This window comes from Papaver somniferum, chromosome 7 (assembly GCF_003573695.1).
Source record: "Papaver somniferum cultivar HN1 chromosome 7, ASM357369v1, whole genome shotgun sequence".
In the NCBI taxonomy this organism is placed as follows: Eukaryota; Viridiplantae; Streptophyta; class Magnoliopsida; order Ranunculales; family Papaveraceae; genus Papaver; species Papaver somniferum.
The window spans coordinates 237,300,305-237,317,625 of record NC_039364.1 but is presented as its reverse complement, the minus strand read 5'-3'; the positions used below and the strand labels follow the sequence as shown (position 1 = coordinate 237,317,625).

Sequence of the window (17,321 nt, the reverse complement as noted above, 5' to 3'; positions counted from 1 at the left end):
AATAGCATTCAACTGATTCAATGGTTGTGCACCTACTTCATGAGATCCTCTAGGGTTGGGTTGAGTTTGACTAGGAAACTTACCTCTTTCTCTTAAAGACTCATTTATATGACTAACCTGGGTTTTCAACTCGGAAATAGCCTGAGATTTAGCCTGACCTATTCTCTTATTTTCTTCTATACCTTGAGCAACAGATTGCTGAAACTGCATAGTGTTACGAGTTAACAAAGCAAGAGACTCTTCTAAACTCATAATCTTCTTATCCGGAGGGTTCTGAAATTGTGCCGGGGCTGAGGGATTCTTAGTATAGCCAAAACCTGGGGGAGTTTGAGAGTTACTAGACTGACCTTGATTCTGGCCCTTAGACCACGAAAGGTTGGGATGGTTTCTCCATCCAGGATTATAGGTTTCTGAATATGGGTCAAACTTCTGACGGTTATCAAACCTAGTGTTATTATAGAGAGCATTGGCTTTCTCTTCAACAGTATTGCCTTCCCAAAAAGGCTCTATTCTACCACTAGTATGACCCACTTCTAAAGCTTCTAACCTTTTTGCTATAGCAGCAATTTTGGCATCTGATTCGTAGATTTCTTCTACCCTATTAACGTTTCCTCTGCCTAGAAGAATTGTTTTCTGGGGTACCCTATTACTTTCCCATTGTTGGGTCTTTTCGGCGATTTCATGCAAGTATGTTATCGCATTATCAACTGTTTGGTTTTCAAACCCACCTGTACACATGGACTCTACTGTAGTTGTGGTGGGATAATCTAAACCCTCATAAAGGATCTGAACTAACCTAACCTTTTCTAAACCATGATGAGGACATTGGGCTAATAAATCATTGAACCTTTCCAAATACCTATACAAAGATTCTCCCTCCTGTTGTGTAAACGTGCAGATTTGCGTCCTAATAGACGAGGTTTTGTGCCTAGGGAAAAACTTGTTCAAAAAGGCGGATGTAAGTTGTTCATAGGTTTCAATTGATTCGGAAGTCAAACTATACAGCCACGATTTGGCTTTATCTTTTAAGGAAAATGGGAATAACCTGAGTTTTAAAGCATCATCATCAAGGTTTCTAATTTTCAGGGTACTACAAATTTCCTCAAAGTCCCTAACATGGAAATAGGGGTTTTCATTTTCTTTTCCTAAAAAGATTGGTAGCAACTGTAACGTTCCGGGCTTAAGTTCATAATTTGCTTCAGTTTCAGGTAACTTGATACACGAGGGACGAGTAGTCCTAGTAGGATTCAACAAGGCTTTCAAAGTTTCCATTTCTGGCGCTATTGGACTATCAGGGATTTTCTCTTCAAACGGACGTTCAAAAACGGAATCTTCACGAATCAGACTCTCTAAATTGAGGTAATCAAGACGCTTAGAACTACTAGGTTTCTCTTTAACAAATCTACCTAGGGCGTCTCTTTTACGTTCAGGCATGCAATATAATAAGGAAGGGAATTCTATGCAAACACAAAACAAGGCTGACTCAACCAAATCAAACCTAAATTTCTAGCAAACAAAAAGCATGATGGCTCCACTTAGATTGTCACTAGAAACCCCTCGAATCAATCCGAGTCAAAGTAAGTTGAATCAAGGCGAGGGAAGATTAGTGGAGCTTTGATACCCAAGGCCTCACCGGTTACAAGGCGGCGCAGTCACGCATTCAACTCACATAAACCGTCAAGAACTTCGAAGTATGCTCGAAAGAGTAACCAATATTTTTCGAACGACTTTCCTATTAAGCTCGTTACCCTATAGGTCACGTTCTAGTCAAAATTTTAGGCTTAGGTTCGCGTTTGGTTTCGTGTTCCTAAGGCGGGCAAAAAGAGAACGGTGATGAAATCCGAACCCTTATCTTGTATGGCCAGTCCTTTCCCTTTACTAGGAATTAAAAGCAACCGTATTCAAGTCCTCAGCATATATTCACCTTAAGGAATACATTAAACCCGCTGACAGGGGATTCGCGTGTGTTTCGAAAAACTTACCTCCCGTACCAGACGGGCGAAGAACCGCTGAAGTCGACTCGGGACACAACTCCTATGTTATGTACGAACCCGAGGGGCCGAGGTGATATCGTAATCACCGTCCTTCCCTGCACACAGTTTGTATTTAAACCAACCTTTCCTTAAGGTTTAAAAATAATAATGTCCAAAGTCCAATGTCCAAGTGTCCAAAAAGAAAAGAAAAAATTACAAAAATAGCAAACCCTAATACAGTTCTCTCTCTCTTTTTTTTTTTAATAAAGAAAAATAAACAAACCCTAAAAAAAAAATATCTAAAAAGAAATTGTCTTCTTTTCCGTTCTTTTCGCTTTAATCTTTTGCTCCAAGTCTTTATGCTTTAAGTTCCAGTCTTTACGAAATCACCAAACTCCTTGGCTCAATTCGCTTTATGATCCAAAAACTGTAGAAAAAAGACAAATACCCAAAAACGTAAAAAAGAACAAAAAAAAAAAAAACTAAGTCTAAAAACCCTAAAAGCAAATCCGCGTCGGCGGCGCCAAAAATTGATGTAGTTTTTAAAGTGGTAGTAAAGTTCGTTCAACTCGGACTCGATAAGATTGGGTTCTAGACTTAAAATAAAAATAGAAAATATATATACAAAAGGTTTGTCACAATGTCGAGAGAGACTGAGACTCAGGATTCCACCAAATTCCATTCATGCGACTCAAATAATAATTCCAATCAATTATAGTTCAAATAATAAAAATATGGACTCTTGTTCTTTGCCAAAAATAGATTTTTGAAAAGAAATGACTGTAAATCAAAAGCATGATGTATCAAAAATACATAGACCAAGCATACACCATCAAACGAAATCACACCCATTCAATAAAAATCATAAATCGATTAAAAATCAATGCAAATAGTCATAAAAGAATTATTAGAATTACCACATGTGTGAAATAGGGCTTCCTCCGTCATCCCAGTGTTTGGGTTTAGCTTCTCATATCAAAAACAGGCTCAAAAGAATAAATCATGGCTCAAAAGTTGTTTTTATTGAAGAGATGATATGATTCAGTGAATATGCAACGACGTACTGGCGTTACAGAGTTCACTGTTACAGGAGGTGTGGCTAACTGAAGATAAATGTGGTTGTTCAGCTGTTACAGAGAGAATACTGTAGCACTGTTGCGAATTTGAGACTCTGTTCTTCGTTGCAACGCTTGTTCTTCAGCAGCAGCAGCAGCAGAGACAGGCTTCCTGTAATCTCCGATTCTCTCCTCCTGAGCTCTCCTCTCGACCCCAAACTCTCGACAGACCTCGATTTTGATTTATGGGACTCGACCCATCCTTTTATATCACTCAGAAACCTCCCGAATTGAATTAAATTCCTTTTTTTGTTTCTTGGCAGTCACGGCAATAATCTCTTCTAAAAATTGTTTCACGCGTTACTGGGATTCCAAACTTATCTCAAACTCTTCCTTAGATAGATACCAATCTTTGGGAAGTTTTGTAGCACTTTAATCTCCCTAGAATTCCAAAAATAGCTCCAAACAGGGACCCGTGTGTAACTTAACCTTGATTTCCTTTTTCCGGCCATTCTATCCAAATTCAGCCCATGAAATCACCCATATTAGCATTGTATATCCATATCACGTCCATCCCATGAAAATAGGCCATTGAATCTCATTAAAACACGTCCAATAATCCAACCCTAAATCTGCCAGAACTGTTGTAACTTTTTCCCTCCATTTTTTGCATTTGAATTTTGAAGAAGATGACCTCCCCCTATCCAGTTCTGGTGTCCCTTTAGCACATGCCCGAAATGGGTTACCCCTTATCCAAAGTGAGAGTTCGTATAGTAATTTTCTCCCATGAGCACAAAAACCGCTTTTCGAGCCAATTTCGCCGCAAAAGCTTATTTCTCCAAAATACCTATAAAGACATAAAATAACCAAAATAAGTACAAAATCGAGCACTGAAAATATATACAATTGAGATCATATTAGACACAAAAATGTGTTTATCATTAACGCATCTCCAAAAGGTTTAAGCAAGCAAACTGACCCAAATTGGGATCATATTAATACTAAGGAAATAAACTAAAAAACATTAAACACATAAACAACGTTACACATAAACATTAAACATATAAAATGAAACATCTCAAGTTAATTGGAACTAACATCATTTCTTGGTACGAGATTCAACAAACAACGCAACTTCGAAATGCCTAAAAGGCTCTTTTCTCCATTTGGTATATGCAACCTGAGCTTGATACCTATTATCTCGATATCTTGCGAGAAACTCGTTGTATTTGCGACACAATTTTATGAGGGCAATTGTCCGATTCGCTACAAACTCATCCCCGTAATCCATTTTGCGTTTCTTGCACTTACCGTCATATAACCTCGACATATAAGGACCATCCGCAACAAGACCCCAAAAAGGTTTGAAGGGCGGTGATCGTCCGGAAAATCCGAAACTATGAAGTAATTCTTAATCCATTCGGTTTCTTCCTCAACATCCGCTTTTATCTTCGCTTGTTTTACACGTTCGATTATCTCTTTAGTTTCTTTGCGATATTTTTCTTGTATTGCTTCCTCTTCTTCTACTCTTTTCCTTCTAAGTATCTCTTCTTCCATTGCGGAAAGTGACTTGGTGGTTTGCTCCTTCCTTTTAAGTTTTTCTAGTATCATGGGAATTGAGTTGGTGGTGGATGATGATTGATTCCCTATCGGAGTGGATTTTTTTTTCATATGAAAATTCTATGAAATCGGTAGTTCGTGATTTCTTTGCCATGAGAGAAATGTGTTGGAGCTCACCTTTTTTTTTTTGAGGTATCAACTGCAATAGGTGTATCCATTCCTTTAAATAGATGAGGGCACAACGGCTCTTTTCCACTTTATGATTCCGGCATTGTCAGTATCTTAGATCTCACGCCGGAAATGGTCTTTACTGGTTTATGGTTACAAAAAAATAGTCGTTATGCATTGAATACTCTATTCCGGCAGTGTACGTTAGATTTTCGACAATGCCGGAACCAATTTCCGGCACACTAATGTATATAACTAAAAATCCGGAACATTGTTTATTGCAATCAGAATTTTGACACTGAATTCCGGCATACAATAATATAGAGTATATATAAGATCTACGCCGGTACCAGATACCGACATGGAATTATGTAAACATAAAATACCAGAAATGTAATTTATTTCAAATGTAATCCTTTTCGACGGAAAAACGAATGCACTTAGCATGTGCATCAAGCCTTTGAACCCCTAGGCGACCCTAGTGGACGAGCTATTGTCTCGTGAGGGTTTACATAGAGATCTACCCACAAAACCTACACTAAAATTTCTAAAGCCATCAATCTTCGTCCGAGGACGATACACTCTCCATCATCTCCAGGGCAACTCCGGGATTTTGGGTTCCATGAATTGGTAGCTTGCATCGAATGCGAATGCTTCCCCCTTTTCCTCCAAGTAGCGCGCTTTGACGACTTCATGCTACAAAAACATAACACAAACTTACTTGGTTAGTGGTGTTTAATAGGAAAATCAAAAAACATGGATCACGTAAAATAAACCACAACAATACTTACAAATTGGTAAATGGACAAGTTAAAGTGGGGATCGTTGAAAATTGGTTTTTGGGTTTCTAAATAAGCAAGTATCGCACTTTCAATGACTTGGTGCCTATCATGAATCTGTTGAACACTTCTTCTATTCGGATTCCCAAACTCTTGCATATATTTGTTGTATACCTTACCCCAAAAGGTTACGGAATCCACCCTTACGGAGGACTGCTTCCTATCTCGAGTTTCCGCGTACCAAGCTTTGGTGATCGCCAAATCTTCATTTGAATCAAAGGATGCCATTGCTTTTTATGTTGAGGTATTGGGAGAGTTAGAAATATTATATAATGATATCAGCTTTGGAGAGTATATGGAACCAGGTGTGTGTTGTTTTGTAGGGAGAACAAGTGTATTTATAGGATGGTGCCCAAATATGGCCGTTATTGTACTCAATCAATGAAGTTGTACTTGCAAAAATTTGAATTTTGAATTTGCCGGCATAGTAATAAGGATAAACGAACCTCCGGAAAATGGAGCCGGCATTGTGTCATCTATAACATCAATGCCGGTACATGGTTTATTATACACGGAAACCATATAATTTTTGACACTATATACCAGCATGTAATAAATATATAAGATCTACGCCGGTACAGGATACCAGCATGGAATTATGTAAACATAGTACGCCGGAAATTTAATTTATTTCAAATGTAATCCTTGTCGACGGAACACCGAATGCACTTAGCACGTGCATCAAGCCTTTAAACCCCTAGGAGACCCTAGTGGACGAGTTATAGTCTCGTGAGGGTTTACATAGAGATCTGCCCACAAAACCTTACGAAATACCTAACCAAATGCCCTAAAAACCTAAGAAAACACCACTAAATTATCAATCTTCTTAAGAAGAATCCGTCTCCCAGCTGGTGGTACTCCGTGACTTTGGTTACAATATGGTTGAAGTTGGCTTCAAACATGAATGTTTCCCTCTTTTCTTGTAAGTAACGCGTTTTCACGGCCTGATGCTACAAAAAAAACACATAAACTTTGTTTGTTACATAAAATTTGCAAACGAGTAGATTATGCCGAATTAATCATAAAGATACTTACGAGTTGTTGAGGGGACAATGTATTTCGGGTAGCGTAATTTGTATTACGAGTTGTCGAACGATGCCATTTGTTGTATATGGGATTAGGTACTATACTAAGCTATTTATAGATAATTATTCTAGGGTTTAGGGTTTCTAAGTTAAGAGGCTCATGGAAATATATAAGAACACACGAGTTTTGGACTTTTGGGTCCAAGTATTAGCTCACTTTATATAGAGAAAAACCTCAACGACTATTTTTTTTGAAAATCACCAAAACCGGCATTGAAGTAATTGTGACATAAGATGCCGACACCAAGTACCGGTACAGTTTTGCCATAAGCTAATCATGCCAGTACAAGGGAATTTCTTCACAGAGATTGGGCCAAATATGCAACTATTACCGGCATGGTTTTACAACAATATTCAATGCCGTTACAGGGAATCGTCATTGGATATATAATAGCGACTATGCCGGCGTTTGTGAAATTAAAAAAAAAACGGCTAGTTTTTTGAAAAATAAGACTGTTGGTGATTCATTTCTATATAATACCCCCTATTCCTTGGAAAAAATCTACACAAACCACCCACCAAATAAAAAAAAATCCTTCTCTCAAGAAAGGAAGCACGGTTAAAGCTTCACAAGGGATGGGAGATTCATCATCTAGCTCTATTTGCAAAGTAAGTAGATTAAACATTACTAACAATATAATCTTCACTAGTATGACGAATAACTAATATAATCTTCTCTTACAGAGTCATCATTGCAAGTGTCAAATTTTCAAGTCACCTTCTCATCTAGCCATGGACCGTCTTTTTATTTATTCAAAGTGTAGAAGCTGTGATGGGACACGCCGGTTTTGGATTGCAAAAACTGATGATGCTGAAAATGGAAGAATGTTTCTAAGGTGTTTGAATCACCCAAAGTGCGATGAGTTTCAATAGTTTGACAAAGCTGTTGAACTTGCAGAGTCAAGAGAAAACCACAAGGGCCAATGCAATCTTATCGATGGTTCTGATGGGTGTTATATGAAGGGAAATGAATATGTTGAAAGAGAAGAAGAACCAATGAAGATGATCCTTGATACCCCCATCCAAGACGATGTCTTCGAACAGATACGGGAAACGCTCAAAGGTTCCGCAATTGTTGAAAATGGATGGAAATAGATAATCTTTAACCAAATGTAATCCATTATATGTTTTTTTAGCATGTTTTAATTTAAAGTTTCAAATCCAATGTAATAGACTACTTAGGAATGAAATAAAAGAGCATTCAAAATGGATTTATACTCAAACTAGCAGAGTGCCGGCATAGAAGCAACCAAACTTACAGTGCCGGTTTTCTGTCAACTATGAAAATTTGGAAAAAATCATAAAACCGGCATAGATTTTAGAAAAACGACTATGCCGGTACCTTTCAATTTCTATACAGGAACATGAAATTTTTAATCTTCTAGTTCCGGTGTGGTTTATAAAATATTTCAATGCCGGTACCAGGAACCGGCAATGAACTGTAATCTCCGTGCATGCCGGAACTAGTACCGGCGTTGTTGAACCTAAGATTTTCCATGCCGACAACAGTCGTAAATAAATCTAGCAAAAACAATATTTCACTAGAAATCTAAACATGTTCAACATAAACCAATCACTAGAAATCTAAAGATGCTCAACATAAACCAAACAACTGGATTCTGCTTAAATGTTCTTAATCCAGGTAACATAAACTAAAAGCAAACCAAACAACTAAAGATTTAACCATGAGGTACAAACGAAAACAAGTTCGTAATTGTTCAAGAAATAACAACCACCATCCAGAAAAAGAAACACAACTAAATAGTTAATCACTTGGTCTTTTGCTTATTTTGTGCCGGTTTTTTCTTAATTTCCCCAAACAAATCTCTTGCACTAGGGTCGGTTTCTTCAATTTTATCAAGCTTCTCCACGACTTCCTTCACTTCTTCATTGGATAACCCCTCTCCTTCATCGTACTTGCAACATAACTGCTTCCTCAACTTGCGAAGCCGACGCCGCTAGTTTCATACATACAACATATAATTAATATATATATATATATATATATATATATATATATATGCTAATATAAGATTATGTGTACATTAAACGACTAAGTAATTAGCAATACTTACTAGCAATCCAATGGTCTTATTAAGCTGGGCGATCGTAGGTGGTGTCTGTGCGGGAGTTGGAACAGGAGGGTGTTTCTGGGGTGGAACTTGGACGTCATCCGGGCGGACGACAAAAGGATGTGACCATTGCAGGTAATCTTCCATATAGTCGGCATCAACCTCATCACCGTTTTCCGCAATCTCCCACTTATCCCACTGACTAATATCTACCAAACGACGTGGTTCCCTATCCCTCCAATCTGTTGGATCCGGTTTGGATCATACTCTATATGCAACCGATTAGGAGTTGAAAAGCACCGAGAAAGGTCAAGAACAAAAAATTGAAAAGACTCCGTCTCGAAATGTGATAATTGCTTATATCCAAGTTGGCACATCACACGTGTAGGATTGGCCATAACGTATCCTTTTGGGTGGAACAACGGCCCATGGTATAATGCAACATTACCAAACCTCAAAACTTGGTGGTTTCCTCTAACCTCCTTGTAAGGGTCGAACACAACATCTTTGGTAATCATCGCGTCCAAAGACAATCTCATATCGATCAGTCGACCTATGTTACCGGGCTTCGGTGTATTGTTGAACTCGTATCTCTTAGCTATAGGCGTATCGGGTTCGGGAAGGTCTTTGATCTTCAAAGAGGTCCAGTCCTTGAACAAGGCTGGGAAGTGTTCATAAGCCCACACCTATTCCAATGTAAAGCAATAAGTTTTGTTTCTAAGTTCACGATAAGGGTCCATGTGAACAATATACATAATAACATAAGTTTAAAAACAAAATTACCTGCAATAGAGTGAAATTCCCGACAAATTGGTTGGTTTTAGCCTTAGAGGCCCTTCTCATCTCCGTCATCAAATGTTCCATTACCGCGGTGCCCCAAGAATACCCATAGACATCTTCTAACCGATCCAAGTATTGAAGGTAGTTCGCACTAACCCTGTTGCCATTAGTGTCAGGGAATACCCTAGTGCCCAAGATGTATAACAGGTATGCAGCGACAGTATAACGAATTTTTTTAGGGTCCCATCCATCCTCCAAACTTCTTTGCTTTGTGTTTTCAAACTTCTTCTTAAGAAGCGTCAACTTGATGTCTTTGTCTTACCAGACATGGATTCATAAAAGCTCTCCACAGAAGTTTTATAGTCCCAACCAAATAGCTTGTTAGTCAGAGCGTGCAACTTCGACCATTCTAGGTCCAGAGACTCAACTCCTTCTGCAATTAATTTGCCGATACTACTCAAGCCTAGAATGTTCTGAGCATCTTCAGGGATGAAGGTCATCTCCCCAAAAGGGAAGTGCATGGTATCGGTTTCACCATGATACCTTTCGAAGAAGCAATTGACAGTCATGGAATCAGGCTTCACATAATTTTGAACCAAAACATATAGACCAGAATCCATTACTATTTGTTGGACCTCTTCACATTCCTCGGACAATTTCCAACAATCCGCGGCTTGATTTCGGCAAACACGCACAACCTTCTTATGATCCTACAATTAGGAGAAAATACAATTAAGATATTTCACATAAATACACAACAATACATATGCACAAGATAAAAAATGCTTACATAGGTTTGATAGATAGTACGAGCCCACGAGTGCTTGTATCCAAATAGTGTTTTCGGTTCCGGAGCTTCACCCAAAATTCTACCACGTTCAAGGTCAAGTATCATGTCATTAATATGAGGAAGGTGGGAACCTTTAACTTTCACTTTGCCATTTCCCTTCTTGCCATTGCCTTGTGTTGGTTGTTGAGTTGGACCACCAACTTCGCTTTGGCTTGCTAATTGACTTGGAGGAACCACATTATCTTCATCCTCACTTTCCTCTTCATCTTTCCCATCTTGATCATCGTGCTCACGGATTACAACTCGACTACGGTCACCACCACTCTCCCAAATTATCCCTCTTGTCTCATCCCCCAAACACTTTCTGCGACCTTCATCTTTCCCTCGAGGAGGGAGAGATTGAGGAGTATCAAGACCGTCCTTCCTTCTTCTATTAGTGACCGCATCTTTAGGTTTTCTTTTGTTAGATTCGTTGGATTTTGACTTATATCATAAGCACACGAAATGAATGTGAGACAACTCACTTTCAGTTTTTGTACCGGCATTGACTTACTTAAACTAACCACGCCGGTTTACTGTTCCGGCAGTGAACATTGACTATCAAGAATGCCGGTAGTCATTTGTAATTCTCCCGGATATCAAAAGACTATTACTGACACTCTCGAAATAAATCAATTCCATGCCGTAACTTTTTACCGGAAAACAAATCAATTCCTGTATGTTTTAAGTCCACTACCGGCATGCTCGAATTATTACAAAAGAATGCCGGTACCCAAAACCGGCATATAATGCAACCTAAAATCTATGCCGGTACTGGTGACAAATTCATAAACTCTCCTGTATGTTTTAAGTCCACTACCGACATACATGAATTATTATTAAAGACTGACGGTACTAAAAACCAGCATAGACTTGGACCCAAATTCTATGCCGGTAAGGAAAATTCAGTTTCAGGTGAATCTGGGGTTGGAAACGACATTGCATTTATCCAAGATTGAATGCCGGAACACAAAACCGGAACTGTAATCATACATATTTCAGTGCCGGTACTTACTGAAACTCAACTGTTTCAGTTAGGGTTCGCGATTCTAACCTAAACCCATTACTATAAATCGATTTAAACACTCATAAAGTAGTTTAAAATCACTTACCTTCTCACAGAAGCCATGGTTGCGAGAGGTTGATTGTCTGAATCCGCTTCTTCTTCTTCTTCTTGCTCTTGAGCAATCTTAGCAATTCTTTGTTCGTGGTTTTGTTGACCTATCGATTTTGACTATTGGGCATTTGTTTTCTTTCGTGGAGGCATTGTTATGATTCAGGTAGGTTAATCGACGAACAAATTTTTGAATCGACGAAGAATGGATGAAGAACGATCAATTTTTTTCTTTTTCGAAAATCCTAAACCTAATGAGTGCCGGAAGTGAATCGAGAATGGGGGATATGTATTTGGTTTTTAGATTTTAAGTTTTAGTATAAAGTGTATTATAGTCATTTCATAACGTTTTTTAATTAACCAAAGGATATTTTAGTATTTTCATACCCTAAAATCACTCCTTAGCACACACCATGGGTTGGGGGAAGTAATCAATATCCCCCAATTATTTTTTTTTATCCCCCAATTGTGCGTTACAATTAAAGCTAAATGTACGTCTTAATAAAAAATCACATGTATATCAAATATAATATAATTAAATCTAAATGTCTTAATTTTTATTTATGATCTCAATTATATATCAAATGTGCTTTTTAATAGTACTGATGTTGTCGATGTCATGAACTATTTATTAATTTCAAAGGGGCATAATTTTTTCAAAAGCATTTTCTTTAAGAGGATTTCTTAATCTCCACCACTTAAACAATATGTAATTGGTGAATTAATTTGGTTCGACCTATAATGACTAGTATAGACGCACGTGTGATGCACCTGCCAACAACAGTCAAAGTACCATAAAATTTGCGTGCCATCATTTCTTTTTCCTAATTGAATGAAGCGTACACATGTACCGGATGCAAGCTTGGCTTCTCCGGATCACTCCTTGTGCTCCCACAGATGCATATCCCATGTGCAAGGTGCCAATTATTCGGTGCTGGAACCAATTAAGTTTGGATAGACACGTGTTTTTTTTCTGGGGCGCGTGGGCAAGGTGTTAGTTCATTTTATGATAAAAAAAATTCAGATAGGTATATGATTTCGAACTAGGAAGTAAATGAAACATAGTTTTCTCTCTTACTGTTAGAGCCCTGCTCGGTTGAACTCGCAAGCGTTGCTATCTCAAGCTTGTTTGTCAAGTTTAGGTGATCAAAACTACAAGTCTTGATTTCTAGTCTACTTATAGCTATGTCTCGGATTATGAAAGAATGTTTAGTTGAACTTTAGACTTCATGGTTTTCATCGATTGAAGACGAAGATCTACTGAGGAGAGCTTGGAGGAACTTCATCAACAAAAGGTATATGGAGACTAAAACTTATCTATCACTCAGAAGTCTATTATATTATATCTCCTATTGAGACGAAGTCGTATAGATATATAGACTTCTATATTATACACATTTGATATTTCGAGCCGAGTTTATCTCGCTTATCTTTTTCATGAAATATGTGTTGGAAGATTTTTGATTTAGATACGTTCATCATTATTCTTGACGAGTTTATTTGGAAACAATTTATTTGTTGGACACTAAATAATGAGTCAAAAGATAATCATGTGAAAATTGCCTTGAAACATCTTACATGATTTGTGTAAGACAGTGATTTGATGTCGACTCGGAATGTTTTGTATTGATCATTTGATCACTTGAAAATTACTAAGCTAATGGTATGTGTGAGACAGCCGTTTTCGTCTTCTAAGGATGTTTCAATGATTGAAATGGGAGTTTAGAACAATTAACCATTATCTGGATACAACACAGTATGCATACCATTATGCAAACTGTTGTGGTATGATTCAGCTCAGAAAACCTTGTTTTCATACCAGTATGCGAACGGTTTTAAGTGTTAAAGTCCGAGAACCTTGTTTGCGTACCAGTATGCAAACGGTTCTACCTGATTTAAGTCCGAGACGGTAGTATGCATACCCGTTTGCAAACTACTTGACAAGACCGAAGTCCGGAACTATAGTTTGTGTACCCGTTTGCAAACTTAGTTGGTTAAGTTCTAAAATAGGATCAAGTACGTTTTCATACTCATGAACAAATACATTAATAAATTAAGGAATGCAATCTTTGCAAACCTTGGATTAATGTTCATGAATTGATTCTCATGAATCAATCCGATTTTGCCTCAATTATTTCTTAGATACTTCTATGAGATATATACAATTGAAAAACTCTATGAGTAACACAATTAGATTCACTTGTTATGTTTCATGTTTGATTGATCATCATATTTTATCTAGAAGTGTTAGATGAATGTGGTTAATACAAAAGTGTTCATATGGCTAACTTCGGTTAACAATTGTTGAACCAACTCAATATACACATTTGGGTATCGTTACACATATCTAAATGAAGGCATATTTCATTTGTGTGTAACAAGCTAAGACCATCTAACAGTGGAGAGATATTTCTTTGTTTTTAAGCAAACTTAGCTTGAATCTTAAATCATGTTTTCATATAACGGTGAATATTGATTGCTGTGTTTCTCAGCTATCAAACCCTGATTTGAAGACTATATAAGGGAGAACTCTAGCAACTGGAAAACATAATCCCGACACTTTCATATGTCCTAATTGCGACTAGAGTCGATTCCCCTTTAACCTAGGTTTTCCCAAAACTATTATGGGTTAACGACTTGAAGATTTCATTTGGGATTCGTTAAGTCAGAGCCAACTATTTTCTATGTAGTTGCGTGTTCTAATCTTACTTTTTCTATCGTATTGAGTATTATCTTCTCTAAGATTTGCTCGAGATTTATCTCTGATAGGTAAGATATAAAAAGTAATCACAAAGCTCTTCGTCTCATTCTTTTTGATTCCACAATAACTTCTTATACTACCATATAGTGAAGTTATTGTGAGGTGATTGATATTTCTAGGATGTTCTTCGGGAATATAAGACCCGATTATCAATTGGTTCCTATTCACCTTGATTTGTCAAAAGATGGAACAAACTTCATAGATATTTCTGTGGGAGACAAATTTATCTATAAGAATAGACTTTTCAGTGGAAGACAGGTTAGTTTATAATTCTTCGACTTTGGGTCGTAGCAACTCTTAGTTGTGGGTGAGATCAACTAAGGAAATCAAGTGCGTAATGTCCTGCTGGGATTCAGAGGCGTAAGGAATGCGGTTGTACCTTAATCGTTGTGAGACTTGGTTAGGGCTTAACTACATTCCAATCCAAAGTTAACTTGTAGTAGGCTTCTGTAGCGGCTTAATACATTGTGGTGTTCAAATATCGACTAGGTCCCGGGGTTTTTCTGCATTTGCGGTTTCCTCGTTAACAAAACCTATGGTGTCTGTGTTATTTCTTTTCCGCATAATATTGTAAAGACTCTTAAGCTCGTCCACGCTATTTGACTGGTCTAGCAATGATCAAAGGATGATTTAGAAGTTAATAACTCGATTAGTTATTATAGATTTTAATTAATAGGAATTAATCTAACAACAATCTAGATACGAAACTAGTATCGTTATATAGATATCGAAAAGTTAGGCGGAGTGGACTACTCAAACGTTCCATTCGGATATCGGATGAAGAAGATATCATCATATTTGTGAGAAGGGAAAATTCGTCATTTTTCTTTTAACCGCCTGGCTGCCCTTATCCGTTTCTTGGGTGCCTTGATCATTTCTGTTTGGACTTATCCCAATCGAGTAGATAAACTCGTATTTCCTTTTCTTCTCTTTCTTTCTTATTCTTCTTTATTCTCGTTCTTTCTTCCTTCTTCTGCTTCTCCTCAATTTCTCCTATGTCGAGTTCGATTTCAGAGATTTGAGTTCAAATTTAGTATGGATGATTTATAGATAGCTGGTAGTGTGTTGAATAGAAGGAGTATGTGATGGAGCTATAATCGATTGAAATTCAAGAAGGATAAGAAATTGATGTTGATATAAATTGAAGTAAGGGTTTGTACTTGAGATGAAGAAAATCAAGAGAAGGTGATAATTCAGCTGAGAAATCTGGTGTTCGTGGTGGATCTGTTAAATTCAAGGGTTGATTCATATACTCAGAAGAAAAGGTAAATTAGGGTTACTTTATTTTGAATATTGATTGATTTGTTTGAATTTGATTAATTAAACGATTAACTAGAGATGGGTTTTAGTCAAGTATGAGGTTGGGTTGTTCTGTGAAGTTTAATTTTGATTTCAGATGGAATTAGTGTTCCTCGGGTTCTTCCCTAAAATTGGAATTGAGATTCATGTAATTGAGATCTTTGGATTAAGAATCAAGGGTGTTGAATTGTTAATGATTTGAAGTTATTTTGGTGATGAATTGAAGAACAGGGGTTGGGTCTGTTTTTAAGGAGTTGGAGTTGAGGTTAGATGAATGTTATTTGTAACAGAGATATGGTGAAGCTACAATTAGTGGTGATGTTGCTATGGTTGAGTTGGTAGTGCTGATGAGTTGAACATAAGGGTGTTGTAATGGTGGTGTTGTCTGTGTATTTAAAGATGTAGGGCATTGAGATTTGGTTTGGAGGTGAACTTTAATGGATGGAGATGAGGATATTGTTATATATGGGTGTATGAGTTGATGATGTTAAAACTGAATTCAGTGGTAGTATTGTGATGATGTTAAGTTGGTGTTGGTGTCTGTGAAGTTGTAGTTATGAGTGAGTTAGTAGTCTTGGTTTTGGGAGAGGTCGAGCCTAGTTGAACTAATGAGACATTGCTGGTTGAGTTATGATTGTTCAGCGGTATTGTTGTTGGTGTTTAGAGAGTTACAGTTGATGCTATTTGAGCTGTTGGTGTTGTTTAGGAATGGATTTGCTAGTAGTTGTAAGATTGTAGTTGATAGTTCAGTAAAAGCTTGGAACTGCAATTGCAGGTAGGCTTAAATTACAATTGTACTTGAATTATAGTTAAGAGTCTTAGTGTATTGCATCATGATGGAGCATTAGTGTTCTTTGGCCTGAGCAATGGCTCTGGCCTGCGCAAAGGTTTTAGCCTTGAGCCCTGATGATCAGTCAGATGTATAACTGATTTAGTGTGTTTGACTAAGTAAATCTGACTGAGTTGAATCAGTGTTGATTCACTGACTTTCCCTATCTTGATCGAGTTGATCTCGGCCGATTCATGTTTGACTCAGTGGACCATTTGACCAGGACCAGACCCTTGACTTTAGACTTGACTTGACCTTGATTATATTGACGGACGTTTACTATTAGTTGACCTTGACCTTCAGTTTGACCGTTGGTGACCGTTAGTTGACTAGGATTTTCCTAAATTGATTTTTTGGACCCTATATGATCCGAATTAGCCTTTGATTCTTCCTATAAAGTTTTAGACATTAATAAGACTTAGCTAATGGACTATAGAACCAATCCAATTGGATTAGTAAACTCTTAGTTATGTTAAAGGTAGAGAATAAGATACCATAATGGGCTTAGAACCATTAGATAGTTCATTTAGCTTATAACTAGGGAATTGTATGAAATTATGTTATGAACCTTGTGTGAGTCTTTTGGCTAAACTCTTAGAGTGCTTGTATGATTAACAGTTGATCTTTAATAACAACGACCGATTCATAATACGAACCAGTGGATTATGGATCTCGAGGTAGGCGTGGCTTGTCATCGAATCAGGTTGGAACTCTGTAACCTTCTTGTAATCATTAAGTTTACTTTATCTGCGAGCATGATGAGTCTTTAATCACTGTAAGAATATTGTTTGTAATTCAATGGGTATGTTGTGTAATATGCGATGTGTGGTTTCCCCGCGAAGAGTGTCTGTGATTCCCCATAGCTCTTGGCTAAGTTTTAGTAGGGAAATGCTACGTCGGTTGATTTTTACCTAGTAGTCTGGCTTTACCCCGGTTGATTATTATATATACTATTTT

At 37.5% G+C, this 17,321-nt stretch overlaps 1 pseudogene; it reads left to right on the top strand.

Moving 5' to 3' along the window:
• The first annotated feature begins 808 nt into the window (after positions 1-808).
• LOC113300738 lies at positions 809-908 on the top strand (annotated as a pseudogene).
• Positions 909-17,321: the final 16,413 nt, after the last annotated feature.